General features: G+C 39.7%; 1 protein-coding gene and 1 long non-coding RNA gene across 6 annotated transcripts in view; one reads left to right on the forward strand and one right to left on the reverse strand.

Moving 5' to 3' along the window:
* Rbms1 (RNA binding motif single stranded interacting protein 1) overlaps positions 1 to 13842 on the forward strand; it is a 211102-nt gene that overhangs the window by 24011 nt on the left and 173249 nt on the right. The window lies entirely within an intron of this gene.
* The window catches only part of LOC103161352, a 28159-nt gene continuing 24878 nt past the window's right edge, over positions 10562 to 13842 (reverse strand). For both annotated transcript variants that reach the window (XR_004770515.1, XR_004770514.1), the window contains exon 5: positions 10562 to 13408. This is a non-coding gene — a long non-coding RNA (uncharacterized LOC103161352). The remainder of the gene's footprint in view (positions 13409 to 13842) is intronic.

The following is a 13842-nucleotide window of genomic DNA, read 5'->3' on the forward strand; positions in this document are numbered from 1 at the left end:
GTAGAGAAGAGGCTGCTTGGAGTTGGGCATGAAGGTTAACTTGGAAAAGAGCTGGCAAATGCCATGGAGAATGCACTATTGTGTCAGCAGAAGCTGGGTCATGAGAAATTTGAGGACTGTTTACCTATAATATATCTAAATTTTGTATCCTCTCCTCCCCCATTCTCTTTGTGTTTATTTACAAACAATTATTAAGTCAGTCAGACATTTTTTAACATCACAAATGACCTTCTGAAATGACTTGTAGAGTTGAAGGACTCAAGGTGGTGGATGAAGATGTTACTATTAAGAAAAAAACATCAGGCCGGGTACATGCCTTTAATCCCAGCATTTGGGAGGCAGAGGCAGGTGGGTCTACAGGAGCTAGTTCCAGGTTTCAAAGCTACACGGGGAAACTCTGTCTCAAAAACCAGAAAAATAAATAAAGTAAAATAAACAAAAAAGGAAAAAGACCTGAATCCAAATGCCTAATAAGGGTAAAGTTTCCTCAAATGGATTTTTATAAAAAATTGTAATGATACCTACTTACTGTATCTATAAGAAAAACCCCATAAAAATTGTCTGTCCTCAATAATAATTAATTATGTCCATATAATCTGTATATTTAAACAAAAGGAGTTGCCAGTATTACACAGTTTATATATGTTATAGAATATTATTTTAATTGGGCAAAGATGTGTTAGTTATTTATGCTGCAGAATATTATTCTAACTGTGTAAAGATGTGTTACTTTTGTTTATACTGCATTTGTTTAACTATGTTAGGATGTGTGTTTGATTATGTTAAAGATGTGTTACATTTGTTTAATTATGTGAAGAGGTGTCTCTTTGTTTCACCTTGCCTGCCTAAGGTACCTGATTGGTCTAATAAAAAGCTGAACGGCCAATAACTAGGCAGAAAAGGATAGGAGGGGCTGGCAAGCAGAGAGGATAAGGAGGAGAAATTTAGGCCTGGGGTGAAAAGGAAAAAGAAGAGAATGGGAAAAGGTGGGGAACATGCCCAGGGCAAGAAGCCAAGCAGCCACCAGCCAGCAGACATGAGAGGCAGTGAAATTCAGATATACAGAAGGAAAGAAAGATAAAAGACCCCAAGACAAAAGGTAGATAAAGAGAAACATTAATTTGACTTAAAAGAGCTAGCCAGAAATGAGCCTAAGTTGAGCATTCATAACTAATATTAAATCTCTGTGTCTTGATTTCAGACCTAGTTGGTGACCTAAAAGAAAAAGCCTGGTACATACATAATAATACTATGCTGTACAGAAGCTAATCAGAATAATTAAAAAGTACCTTACATGGTCCTGTTAATCTTGGAAGAATGAAAAGCAAGTTATTGTGTCCCAAAATGACTTTTGATGGGTTCCCTTTCCCTATTAGACCAAGATCTGACCAGAGGTTGGGTCAAGGATAGTTAGTTACTCAGATTCTGTAGCAGTGCTACTATGGTATCGGCAAAACAGTCTGAAATGAAAACAGACACAGGCATGAAGCCCCATTCCAAGGGTACCCATGAGTCAAACTTGCTTCAGAATTCCTGATAGCACCAGCCAACACCTGCAGCCTAGTCTAGACCCATGTATTGTACCACCTCATTCTTTGTAAAAATGGGGTACTGCGGGGTACTGCGTTTCTTTAATTCCAATTCATATACTTTCCCTATCTTCAACACCCCTGAAGTCTAGGTGTGTCTTATGATAGCATGCTTGAAGGGCTTATCAGCATGAGTGAAGCTGACATTGTCCATAGACCTGTGGATTTGTATTTGCTTGGACTCCCCACCCAGGAACACATCCCATCTGATACCACTAAAATCTGAATCTTCTGCTTAAGGCTTCCTGAGACCACAGTGGTTGTGCAGTCTCAGTACCAGCTGCTAAGTCAGATTTTTTAGGAGAGATTTTTAAAAAATGTTTGTCAGCTGGTCACAGGCTTGAGACATGTATATTTCTTTGCCCCCCTTTTTTGTTGTGGGAAGTCAACTTCTTGTTTACTCTTCCCAGACATGGGACCTTTTGCTATCTTAGTGTGTGTGGCAGACTTTTATAATTTTATTTCTTTGAAAACATTTTTTAAAATGTACCGTTGCTTAGTTGAATAATATTATATGCTACTGCTGATGACATTTTAGATTTGATGAAATACTGCCCTTGTTCGGGTTGTTATCGCTTGGGGAATCTGAAGCATCTGAATGTCCTCCTAGAGGGGTCAACCAGAAGGCATATTTTAGTAGAAGAGATGGTTATGATGCCATTGAAGGTTTGACATTAGGAGTATGCCTAGTTTATTGGCACTATCTTAGCAGTGAGGCTGGGTGAGTAAGTCTGTATTTCCTCCCACTGCTGTTCCAACCTTTCTAAGGTGAGCTTGACATGGTGCATAGGTGATAGTTATGGGGTGATCTTGATTCTTCTCCTTCCTCCTTACTCAACATCCTTTTTTTTTTTCCTTAGTGGCTTGGCCAGAGCACTGTCAGCCTTTTGTTATTGCTCCATCTGTTGATGATTGCCACATCTCCCTTGAGGAAGAGAATTAATCTTTATTTCCTACTTTTATAAGGAAAGACACTTTACGAAATTGTTTGATCCACACTTCCAACTATAGGGGATAATAATTGTTGCCCCATCTTCATTAAGAGGAAAATGGGGTGTAGGACATGTGTGTGTGTGTGTGTGTGTGTGTGTGTGTGTGTGTGGTATCTGCACAGAGCCATTCAGTAACCGAGGAACACAGCCAGCTTCAAATGTGACTTCCACAGCAAGTCAAACTTTCACTTTCCCTCACTGCTTCCATGGAGAGTTTTTCTCCCTGCTTTTTAAAAGTTATTTATTCACAATAAAAACTCAAAACACATGGAGAAGTCAAACAGAAACTAATGTATCTGGTGGCACTTAGGTGTAGGCTCTGAGGATTGAGATAGGGGCTTAAGTCTGCCTTTTTGTTTGTTTGTTTGTTTGTTTGTTTGTTTTGTGTGTGTATATACATGAAAGCTGTTGGCTGTAAATGAGTGCTTCAAATTAAAAAAATGCTGAGATCCTTTCTGTTTTATTTCTCAAATAAAATTCTTATATTTAGTATGGCATCCTCTTTGGCGTCTCATTTTCCCATGGATGCCTAATCCAGAGGGTTTCTTGTTTTTGCTTTCCTTTTCTGTTATGACTTGACAAGATAGCAATTGAAAGCAAACAATATTCTATATTTAATTTAGTTATGTTCTGAAGAATCCTTAGAATGTGTCACTACAGTATAGCTTATTGAATACATTTGATGCCATAAAAGAAAATAATGTGAGAAAGCTTTTGTTTTTATGGGTGTGATTGACAGACGTGGTATAACTCTTTGGGGATGGCAATAAAGTGCAATAAAAGTGTAATAAAGGATGCTGAGTGCATACATACCACATGATAAGACATTTGAAGCTAATAGCTGCTTTCTGGTAAGTGTTGGACATTTTTAGCTTGTGGAATCCTGATGACATAATTACCAGATAAAGATTGGAACTCTAGGTATATAAACATGAGTGTGTGAAAGAGAGAGTGCAGAAGAGAGACACATTCATTGTCTATACTTCCTTTAGCTAGCCTTGGTTGTTGTTTGGTTAAACAAAACTTGGATTATGCTAATCAGCCTTGTAATCTGATTAACTGTTGATGAATAAGCTCATGAGAAGAACTTGAGAAAGCAGAAAATGTTGTGCCCCTCTTCTCCCAGCCATAGGTATTGTTTCCTGGGCTAAGCCACTGTAATAATTACTTGTTCCTGAATGACTGTAAAGTGACTTTTTTCTTATGTATACACTTACACCTTTGGGGGTGACACACGGGTAGCCTGTCATCAGAACTGAGGATCAACATTCAATAACCTAAAAGTGCACTTCTGCCATTGTTACCAAACCAACAGGTTGAGGGGAAAATGTAGGAATACATTGGGCAAGAACAATAATATTGAACTTAGCCAACAGTATTGGGCCTGCTATTTTTTTTTTCAGTATTGCTGATGTTGCTTTTGTTCTGCAAAAAACACACATCGCTAACCCAGAGAAAGATGGGCCAGACAAGACTTTCAGTGTTGAATTTCTGGAAAATTCAGCCTTAGGACGTTCAACTGCTATTGTTGTAGTGCCCATGCCAAATTCAGGCTCTGTCCTATCACATGCTATTGTCATTAATAGTGACAGGCTGGCCAGTTAATCTTTGTCTTTGGAAAACCTTCAAAGAAAGATCACTTTATTCAACTTTGTTGCTATGACTGTCTGTTTGAACATCTTCAAAACTCATTGTCTTAAATGACATTTAAAGTCTCTTAGCAAGAAGATAGTTAAATACTGACAATTGTATTTTTGGAACTACATTAGCATGGTATTCTGTAAAGAAACACATCATTGCTATTCTTAGACCACTTCAAAAATAGAAATCTTTTCTTACTGTATACAAAAACCAATATTGCACAGTATGACAATATTCCCTGATAGGAATGAGTTTATTTTTGTGTGGACCTTGCAAGAGAGAGTATTTACTTACTAAGTGGCTCAGAATTAAGGGCAGGTTCAACAAATATTTGTTGAGTACATGAGGAAATGAGCAGTTAAATGAAAAGAAAAAATATGACTCTACTAAATAAAAACAAACTATGTTATTATACAACAACAAGAGAGATACAGAGAATCATTTAAAATACTTATTACTTGCCTGAGAATATTAAGGGACTAAAGCAGCTGTTCTCAACCTGTGGGTCACAATCCTTTTGGGAGATAAACAACCCTTTTACCAGGGTCACCTAAGACCATCTGTGTATCAGATATTTATATTAGGATTCAGAACAGTAGCAAAGTTACAGTTATGAAGTAACAACAAAAGTAATTTTATAGTTGGGGGATATAAAATTACTATAAAAGTAATTTTATAGTTCCACAACATGAGGAATTGTATTAAGGCTCTCACTATTAGGAAGGTTAAGAACCAACTGAAGGTTAAGAACCAACTGTCCTGAAAGATGTACTTTCTTTAGCTAGTTTCATCATTCTTGTCTGATTAGACCAACCACAGGCTTGGATTATATTAATCAGTCTTATAATCTGATTGACTATTGATGAATGTACTCATGAGAAGGACTTGAGAAAGCAGAAAATTTTGTGCCCCTCTGCTCCCCAGCCATTGGTAATGGTTAACTAGAGCACTAGCCTTATATGCTTTACATTTTTCTTCTTTACATTTATTTATCTATTTTGTGTGTGTTTGAACATGTGTTTGCCAAGGCACATATGTGGAGGGCAGAGGACAATTTGTGGGCTTTGGTTTTCTCTCATTTCACAGATTGGTTCCCAGGTCCTCAGGCCTGCAAGCAAGGACCTTACCTCCCAAGCCACCTACTGATCAGGCTTTTCGATTTTTACAAAAGGAAATCAAGTATTGCTTTTGCTTCTTTCTTAAATTATGATATTTGAGTCTACTCTTCATAGTCATTCTTTCCCTATATTTTTGTATGTCAGTGAAACAATGTATTACACAGTGTTTTGTGTTTTAAATTTCTGATGTCCTACTATCCCTTGCTGTCCTGCACAAGTTGCTCACTTGATTCTGAGAAATGTCCATATATGTATATGTATGTATATATATTTTATATATATATATATGTATATATATATATATATATATATATATGTGTGTGTGTGTGTGTGTGTGTGTGCATGCGTGCGTGTATGTATGCATATACATGCACACACATAAAATTGCTTAGTAGTTTTTCTTTTGTGGAGGCCATAGTTCAACATTGGATGTTATTCCCTAGATTCTATCTGCTTTGTTTTTTGAGACAAGGTCTCTTCACTGGGATTTAGGCATCCAGAAATAGGCTAGGCTTGTGGGACAGTGAACCCCAAAGAGTGTTCTGTCTCTACCTCTTTAGAACTGAGATTACATGTGTGCTTGTACATGGATAGTGGGGACCAAATTCAGTTCCTTCATGTTTGCATGGCCAACAATAACCTAACTGGACTATTTCCCCAGCTCCAGTTTTCTGCTTTTAAATTCTTGTATAATTTACCCATTGGCTTTTGATCAGAATGAAGACATAGGTTACTTTTCCTAGTTTTTTTCTCAATGTAGGGAGTGAACATTCCTGTGTCAGTCTGCCTATCATGTGCAGTAGCTCTGAGGTGCATGAGGCAGGGGTGGAGTAGAGGGTTATGATGTAGCGTGTGCTTTCTGCAGTGGCTGGCCCAAGTTGTCCTTATGCTAGCAGGCAAGAGAATACTTTAACTCTGCATTTCAAATAGGCTCTGGTGTTCAGTTAGTAAAATGGTGGCCTTAAAAAAGTTAATGTACTATTTAATTTCTTGACATTCAGATTCCTTTCATAACTTCAAAGAAAAACATAATAAACAAGCTGGTGAGTGGAGGAAAACAAGAACAAAAACAAAACAAACAGGGCAATGTAAGAAACAGTAAGTCAAAATGACTTTTATTGCCCTGCATAGATGTCTCTATGAAGTTCGATGCTATCTCATGAAAGAGACATCTGTGAATCTCTTAAGAGCAGCCCTGGTTGAAATGTTCACATAATAATCATTTTTCAGCCTTGTATGGGCCTGAACTAGTGGGTGTTTTAATAGGAGATATATTGCAAAACGAATGAAGAAATAGCAATGAAAGTTTCTGTATTAAATCAATCAAACTAGAATCAGCTTCTATAGTTATTGGATTGACCACCTTCCTGATAACTGTTAATGTCTTTTTACACCTTTCCTGTTTGTCTTGTTGTGTCTCCCTACAGCTACATGGTTACATTTCTTTTTTAAGGTAGGAGCCCATTCTCTTGCCTGGTTTCTCCTTTAATGTAACAATGGCAAATGTGACCCTGAGTGGCAATATTACTCATCTCAACCTTTAATCTCTTGTATTCATTTTGGAATTTTATTGTTAAACTGAGATGCCTGTCTCTATCTAGGAATGAAAACAGCTGATAAAATGTTCGTTTTCTTTTGCCCATAGTCCCTATTCCTCCTGCCAAATATGCTTATCCTTGAGGGTGTCATTACCCAGTAGTAAAGTCTCAAAACCTGTTCATTACCCTTGTCATCAGAATGTCCCCTTTTTGTCATTGACTCCAACTTCTTCCTTTCTGCCTTTACCATGACCAGTGCTGTGTGAGAAGATCTCATGGCTGTCACCTAGAACTCCTAGACCAAAAGAATGTGTCTTTGCCAGGTCACTGCAGTGGTTACCACATTTTCAAACTCAGTAAATACTAAACACACTCGAGTGTGTCTACTTGCCGCTTCTCTTGATCAGTGACTCAGAACTGATTGATTTTTCTCACATCAGGGCATGATATTGGGACATTTCAGTGTCCTTCCCTACAAGTTACATCCAGGTTTGGGCCCTGCTGTGTAAGGTGAGGAGAACTTGGGAAATGAATGGGAAGGAGCAGGTCAGGTGTCCCCCACATGACATCGGGAACTTTATAACTCTGATGTTATAAAGCAAGGCTTTGTCACTTGCCTATTTTTTTCAGACAAATCTGAAAATGGATTGAAATTACTAAGTCAAGAAGATGGTGGTGCTAGTTCCATTCAGTTGCCTGTAGCCTTGAGAAATTCCTTAACAACCTAAGCTAATGACAGCATGGCCTGTGCCTAAATGAAATTACTCACAGATCCAAGGGACATTAAAACCTACTTTTTTTGTTTTTCGAGACAGGGTTTCTCTGTGGCTTTTGGAGGCTGTCCTAGAACTAGCTCTTGTAGACCAGGCTGGTCTCAAACTCACAGAGATCCATCTGCCTCTCCCTCCCGAGTGCTGGGATTAAAGGCGTGCGCCACCAACGCTGGCTCTAAAACCTACTTTTTGAAATGGCCCTTTCCATTTTTTTAATAGATATTTGTATTTGTGAAAATTTTCTGAGTTGTTTGCTGTAGGCAAATACTTGTTTAAGCTTTGTGGGATACAGGAGAGTGGAAATAGATTGTCACTCGGGGAGGGAGGCATGTGTGGAAGTGATGGATGGGCCAGGTGGGGATGTCTTCCACAGTTGCTACAGTCCTAGCACATGCATGGTCCCACATGTCTCATGCAACAGGTGGCAGAACCAGCCACCAGCCATCCATCCAGAGTGATAAGTGTCCAGGATCTGGTCCCTCAGCAAACATGGTGCTGACTCCACAGAAATAAAGTTAGAGGGGTCAGAAGTCAACTTCTGTCCCTCTGCTTACTTCCATTGGAATGAGGAAACTTCTAGAACATTTGAGAAGGCCACAGATACCCTGCTTCACTCCGATGTCTGTCATGCCACCAGGTGCTCTCTGTTCTTGTTACTATTAGTCGCTTTTCTTTTTCAAGAGTACATGGTCTGCTGAGACTAAAGTGCAGCTTTACTGCTTATGGGATCTGGGGGAAGAACTGAGAAGGCAAGAAGATACTGTATGTGTCCATGGAGATAGACAAGGTCATAGGCAGAAGAACAGGGCTACTCAGCTGAATAAAACCCATTTCCTTCCTCTCTGCCTCATGTCCACTCAATGGGATTGTTACGTTAGTCCTGAGTTTTAAATGCAGTATTAAAAAGAGTAAATCCAGCTGGGCAGTGATGGTATATACCTTTAATCCCAGCGTTTGGGAGGCAGAGGCAGGAGGAGCTGTGAGTTCAAGGCCAGCCAAGACTTTTCACAGAGAAAAATGCTCCAAGCTGTTGGGATAGCCTGTGGTAGTATAAGGAGTAGGCACAGTTGGGCACAATCAGTTTCAGAATTCTCTTCCCTGGTGACTGGTTACTAGATAAAACTTTCTGGCCACACCCCGCTGACCTCTGGCCAGATGCCAGTAATTCTACTGTGACCTTAGAGAGAGTGGTAGTCTCTCTCTCTCTCTCTCTCTCTCTCTCTCTCTCTCTCTCTCTCTCTCTCTCTCTCTCTCTCTTACACACACACACACACACACACTTATCCGAAAAGCTGAGGAGGCTGCCTACCTGGAAGGGCTGCTGCCAACATTGACTAAATGACCATTTGCAATTGTTGGAGGTGTGCATGTGTATGCTGTAGATTCACTTAGCCTTGGTGATGTGCCCAGTAAGGAAATCATGCAGCTCAGGTTACCACTTCTTCCTCCTGCCCCTCAGACTCATCATTAAGTTTCAACTTCTTCTTCATCACAGGAAAGCAGATGCTCACACAGTTGATGACCAGAAACAAGGCACTGGCCCCCAGTGCATCAGGTCAGGTAAAATGAAGTGGCTGAGCGAGGCCTGAAGTCTTGCCTTGCTTCGGGGAGCATCTGCCTTCTGTGGGCCCAGAAATTTTAACTTATCTACAAAGTTAATGGACTTAATCGTGTGTTAGATTGTAATTAGGAATTCTTCCCAATAATGTTACTGATGTAGGAAAAGCTGTAAATCCTCTCAGGGCTTGGCAAGCTCAGGCATACAATAATGGGCTGCTGGGAGGAGGTGCTTGGGTTCTACTACATATTTCTGTGCACAGCAGTTCAATCAATATTGACGAACTGATCTCATAGAAAGAAGTTATGTGCATTAGGCTGCAGCTCATTTGTTCATGAGGCAGTGAAGGTGCTGGGAGTATTAGTGTCAGGGACTGTTCTGAAACATTGCTTTCTTCATAATGGAAAAGAGAAATAAATTATTTATTAAGAACTTTGGTCATAAAATATCCACTGGTCACTGGAGGCAATGAGATTAGCCCTATCAAATGTGAGATAATATACAATTTGGGTTCACAGTTAATAATGATGCATGAGAAAAGAAAGCAGGAAACATTTTTTTTTCAACAGGTCAGAAACACAGTGGTCATGTCGATTGTGATATCTGTTTGAAATTTCTAAGATTAGTGTGTTTATTTATTTTCAAGTTATTTGGAATATGCCATCGAGAATTAAGGATTCAGAAGCTTCTCTACAATCCATCTAATCTTTTAAGCATTTATGCCATTAAGAAGATCATGGAAGATCAGGGGAAAGCATTTTAAATGGAAAGTTTGGGAGCAAAGGAGAATGGCATTGCTTTATGTCACATCCTGCTTGTTTTTCTAAAATGTAATTAAATCTCATCTATTTGAGGGACCAATCAGACTTTTTCTCCAAGGAGGAAAATAACTTAGAAGCCCTGAGAAGGAGTGGGTACTTAAGGGACTTGGAATGCATGTGCCATTGTCAGGAAGGAGACAAAGGAAGCTTCAGTCTGCATGAAAGGAAAGAACCTAAAGTGCCACAACACTCCATTAACAGAGCCATTTAGAGCACAAATAGGGGCTAACCCTGGGCCAAAGGATCTCCACATGGTGTGTCAGGTGTGTCACAAACCAACCAAACAAAACTATGAGGACAAAAACAATGAGGCCACCTGTGTGTACTGTGTCTTTCTGCAGAGCAGAGTCCTAAGGATGCTGCTGCCTCAGGAAGGATGGCTTTATTTGACATTTATGATTTTTTTTTAACTTAAGCAAAGTCACAGCAGCAAGGAAAGGATTTAAGGAGAGCTTAAAGTGTTATTTGTGACAGGATCTCTTCCCCTACAGTCATCTCCCTCCACCCCCCCCCCCCACCCCACAGCCCCCAGCTTTGTTTGTGTAGTGTACTTGGTTGTTGTCTGTGTTTAAAATGTTTCTCTATAGTTTTCTGAGTCTTAGACCCTGGAGCCCAAGGTGTAGTCAGGGATTCTTATTACAGGTTGAAGGAAGTTTTCTGTTTGTTTTTAAAAGGGTGATTTACATACTGCTTTAAATTTGAGAATATTTGAATGAGACACATTTTAATAATTTGACCTTTGAAATAACAACAAAACAAGGTTATGAGTCCATTTTTGGGGGTGCTGGGGATGGAACTCAGGGTGTATGTTAGGCAGGTGTCCTGTGGCTGATCTATGTCTTCAGCCCTCTGAATCTGCTTTTTAAGGATTGATAATGTTAACAGTTATTGGGAGTAAATGCAGATTCACATTAGTTCACTAGCTAGACTCTTCCTGCCTAGCACTTTCCTTAGCACTAAGGAGTTATTTAACATACATTGAATAAATCAATGGAGCAACTCAGACACCCAGGCCATTGGGGAGACAAAACAGGATTTTTGAATGACATGATCATGAAAGCTTTTGAGTAAAGAAATGAAAAAGTTGATCTTAGCAATATCTTCATTTCAAAAGATATCTAACTTGCCTTAGAGAAACATATATTTCATTGTGTGTTTGTTTATACCTGTGCAGTAGTATACATTGCAAGTGCTGAGCTTTGCCCAAGAACAGCAGTAAACTAACCGCCAAGGGGCTCTCTTGACATGTGGCAGCGTGACTGGTACCAGTTCAAAAATAGGCAGCATTCTCCACCTGACCATTTGTGCTGTTGTTACTAGAGCAAGATCTGGCTATTTCTTATAGCAAGAAAAGATTGTCTTGTTCTTCCAAACCCATTGTGGCAGGAAGTAGAAGGGCAGAAAGACTATGTTCAAATCTCAGCTTGTTCTTTCTCTGCTGGAGATCTTTTTTTTGTACTGGAGATCAGACCCACGGCTTCCTATGTACCAAACACATCCTGAGCTACACTTACAGGTGGTAGTTATGAGCCTCAGTTTACTCTGCTATGAAATGGCAATACTGTCAATTCCTGAAATGGCAAATCTTCTCAATCTGTACCAAGCTGTACAAACCCCTCAGTTCTGGCTGGCTGAGAATTTGCATGGGAATTGGATCTGGCTTAGGATGTCTACTTTTTTTGCTGATGAAGTAGCCTGTGGAGAAGGACCAAACAAAATAAAAATGAGTTGAGTTGATTGGAAGTTGATAGACAATAAATGATGCAGAAGGGGTGTGAACAAGCAGACAATTTGGAGAAAGGGAAAGGCAAGTTCCTTCTAGAGCTGAGGATTGTAACAGCCAGTGAAAGCTGGGAGGCTGGCAGTGTGAACAGCCAAGTAGACAAACCAGGAGCAACTAACTCAGAGCATTGTTGCTTGCAGTGAAAGATAAGAACAAAACAGACCTATGGATCCCTGACCGGTCAAGTCTCAGCCATGCTTACTCTACTATGAATTATGAAGTGAAATTCAAGTTCTGCTGAGGATAGTATATTTAGGACAGAAGAGAAACCTAAAATATGACTTAGAAAACTTTTAAAAGATTAAGATAACCATCTATATCATTTTAAATTTAAATCCCCATTACCTAGATTAAAAACAGCAAAGCTGGGCGGTGGTGCCACATACCTTTAATCCCAGCACTCAGGAGGCAGACGCAGGCAGATCTCTGAGTTTGAGGCCAGCCTGGTCTATAGAGTGAGTTCCAGGCCAGCCAGGGCTACACAGAGGAACCGTTTCTTGGAAAACCAACCAGCCAACAAAACAAAACAAAAACAGAGAAATGCATTCAGAATTAATTCACTTGCAAAGGCTGCAGCAATCTGATGAAGCTGCTCCCAAATTCACAGGCTAGCTTCTTCCAGATCCTGGGTTTAACACTTGTTTCCTTATCATCCAAACAGAAATAGCCTTATTCACCTCTGTAGAGTTCGAAAGAAGTTTAAATCAGATGAACCATAGAAGGCATTTAGTACAGGGCCAAGCCAGCATGTGTTAAATATTTTAGCTTTTAGTCTTGGCAGAGTTATTATCTGAAGTGTAACTGGTATTTTCCCTCCTTTGAATCTCCCCCTCCATTTACATTCCTTTAAGGTGCCTTGCCTGATCTTTACTCTCTCCTTTGGTCTTTCCTCTTCTTCTGTTGATTTTTCCAAACATTGCTTTTAACACAGTTAAAGCACTGCTTATAAAACAATGGGGAACAAAGTTTGCATGGTGGTGTATTGGCCCTGAGTATGTATTGGCCCTGAGTTCTTCTCAATTGTCCTTCTCTTGGCTGTTTGTTGGCTACTTGGCTGTCCTCTCCGTGCATGGACAGTGTTCCTTCCACAGTACTAAAACTCATGCAGCATAACTGTTTGGCATCCAGTGTCTCTGCACTTTAAGTATCCACTAGTGTCCCTCCAGCCTTTGTTAGGTCTACGTGTCGCCACTACTTTTCTCTTGCCTTCTCTTGCCTTTTCTAGCTGTCACATGTCTTTTGGCTTAAGAAAATGTCACCAGAACATTTGAGCAACGATACTGCATTTTTTATCGCATTTTTGAACATAACTGTAAGTTGAATGAATTTGTTCTCAGCAGAGAAGGCTTATGACATTTCTAAACAAACAAAAATAGCAGCTTTCACTGTGTCATGACTGCCACTCAAGAGTGTCCACTCAGGTGAGAAAGGCAGAGTTTTCAACTGAAGTTTAAAATGAAAATGTTGAGTTTCAGCCAACATCAGATGCTAGTCTTTATCTTGACAGTAGGCTTTGGAGATGTTGCGAAATTAAAATTCCATGACATGTTCAAAGTGGCCTTCTAGGAGCCTGGGTCTGTGCTGTATGATCTTTGCTGCACAGAGGAACAAGAATACAGAGGGGGTTTGAGTTTAACTTCTGAGAGTGACAAAAATTCCACTGATGAATACATTTGATTGACAGGTGTCAATAACAAGTATTCTGAATATGTTGAAGAGTCAGAGAACTTTGTGCATTTCACTAGTAATCTACCTAATTTTTAGTTTTCACTTAAGGTTCTATATATTTAAATATAAATCTGCTGGTTGGAAATATGGCTCAGTAGATAAAGAGCATGCCACATAAGCCTAAAGACCTGAATTTGATCCCCCAGAGCCCACGTGAAAATCTGGATGTGGTAACATGCATTAGTAATCTCAGAGATAGGGAGGCAGAGACAGGGGAGTCATGAGGTTTGCCTGCCAGTCAGTTTAGGTGAATTGAAGAGTTCCAGGTTCAGAGAAACTCTGTCTCAAAAAAATATGATGG

The sequence above is a fragment of the Cricetulus griseus genome, chromosome 6 (assembly GCF_003668045.3).
Source record: "Cricetulus griseus strain 17A/GY chromosome 6, alternate assembly CriGri-PICRH-1.0, whole genome shotgun sequence".
NCBI lineage: Eukaryota > Metazoa > Chordata > Mammalia > Rodentia > Cricetidae > Cricetulus > Cricetulus griseus.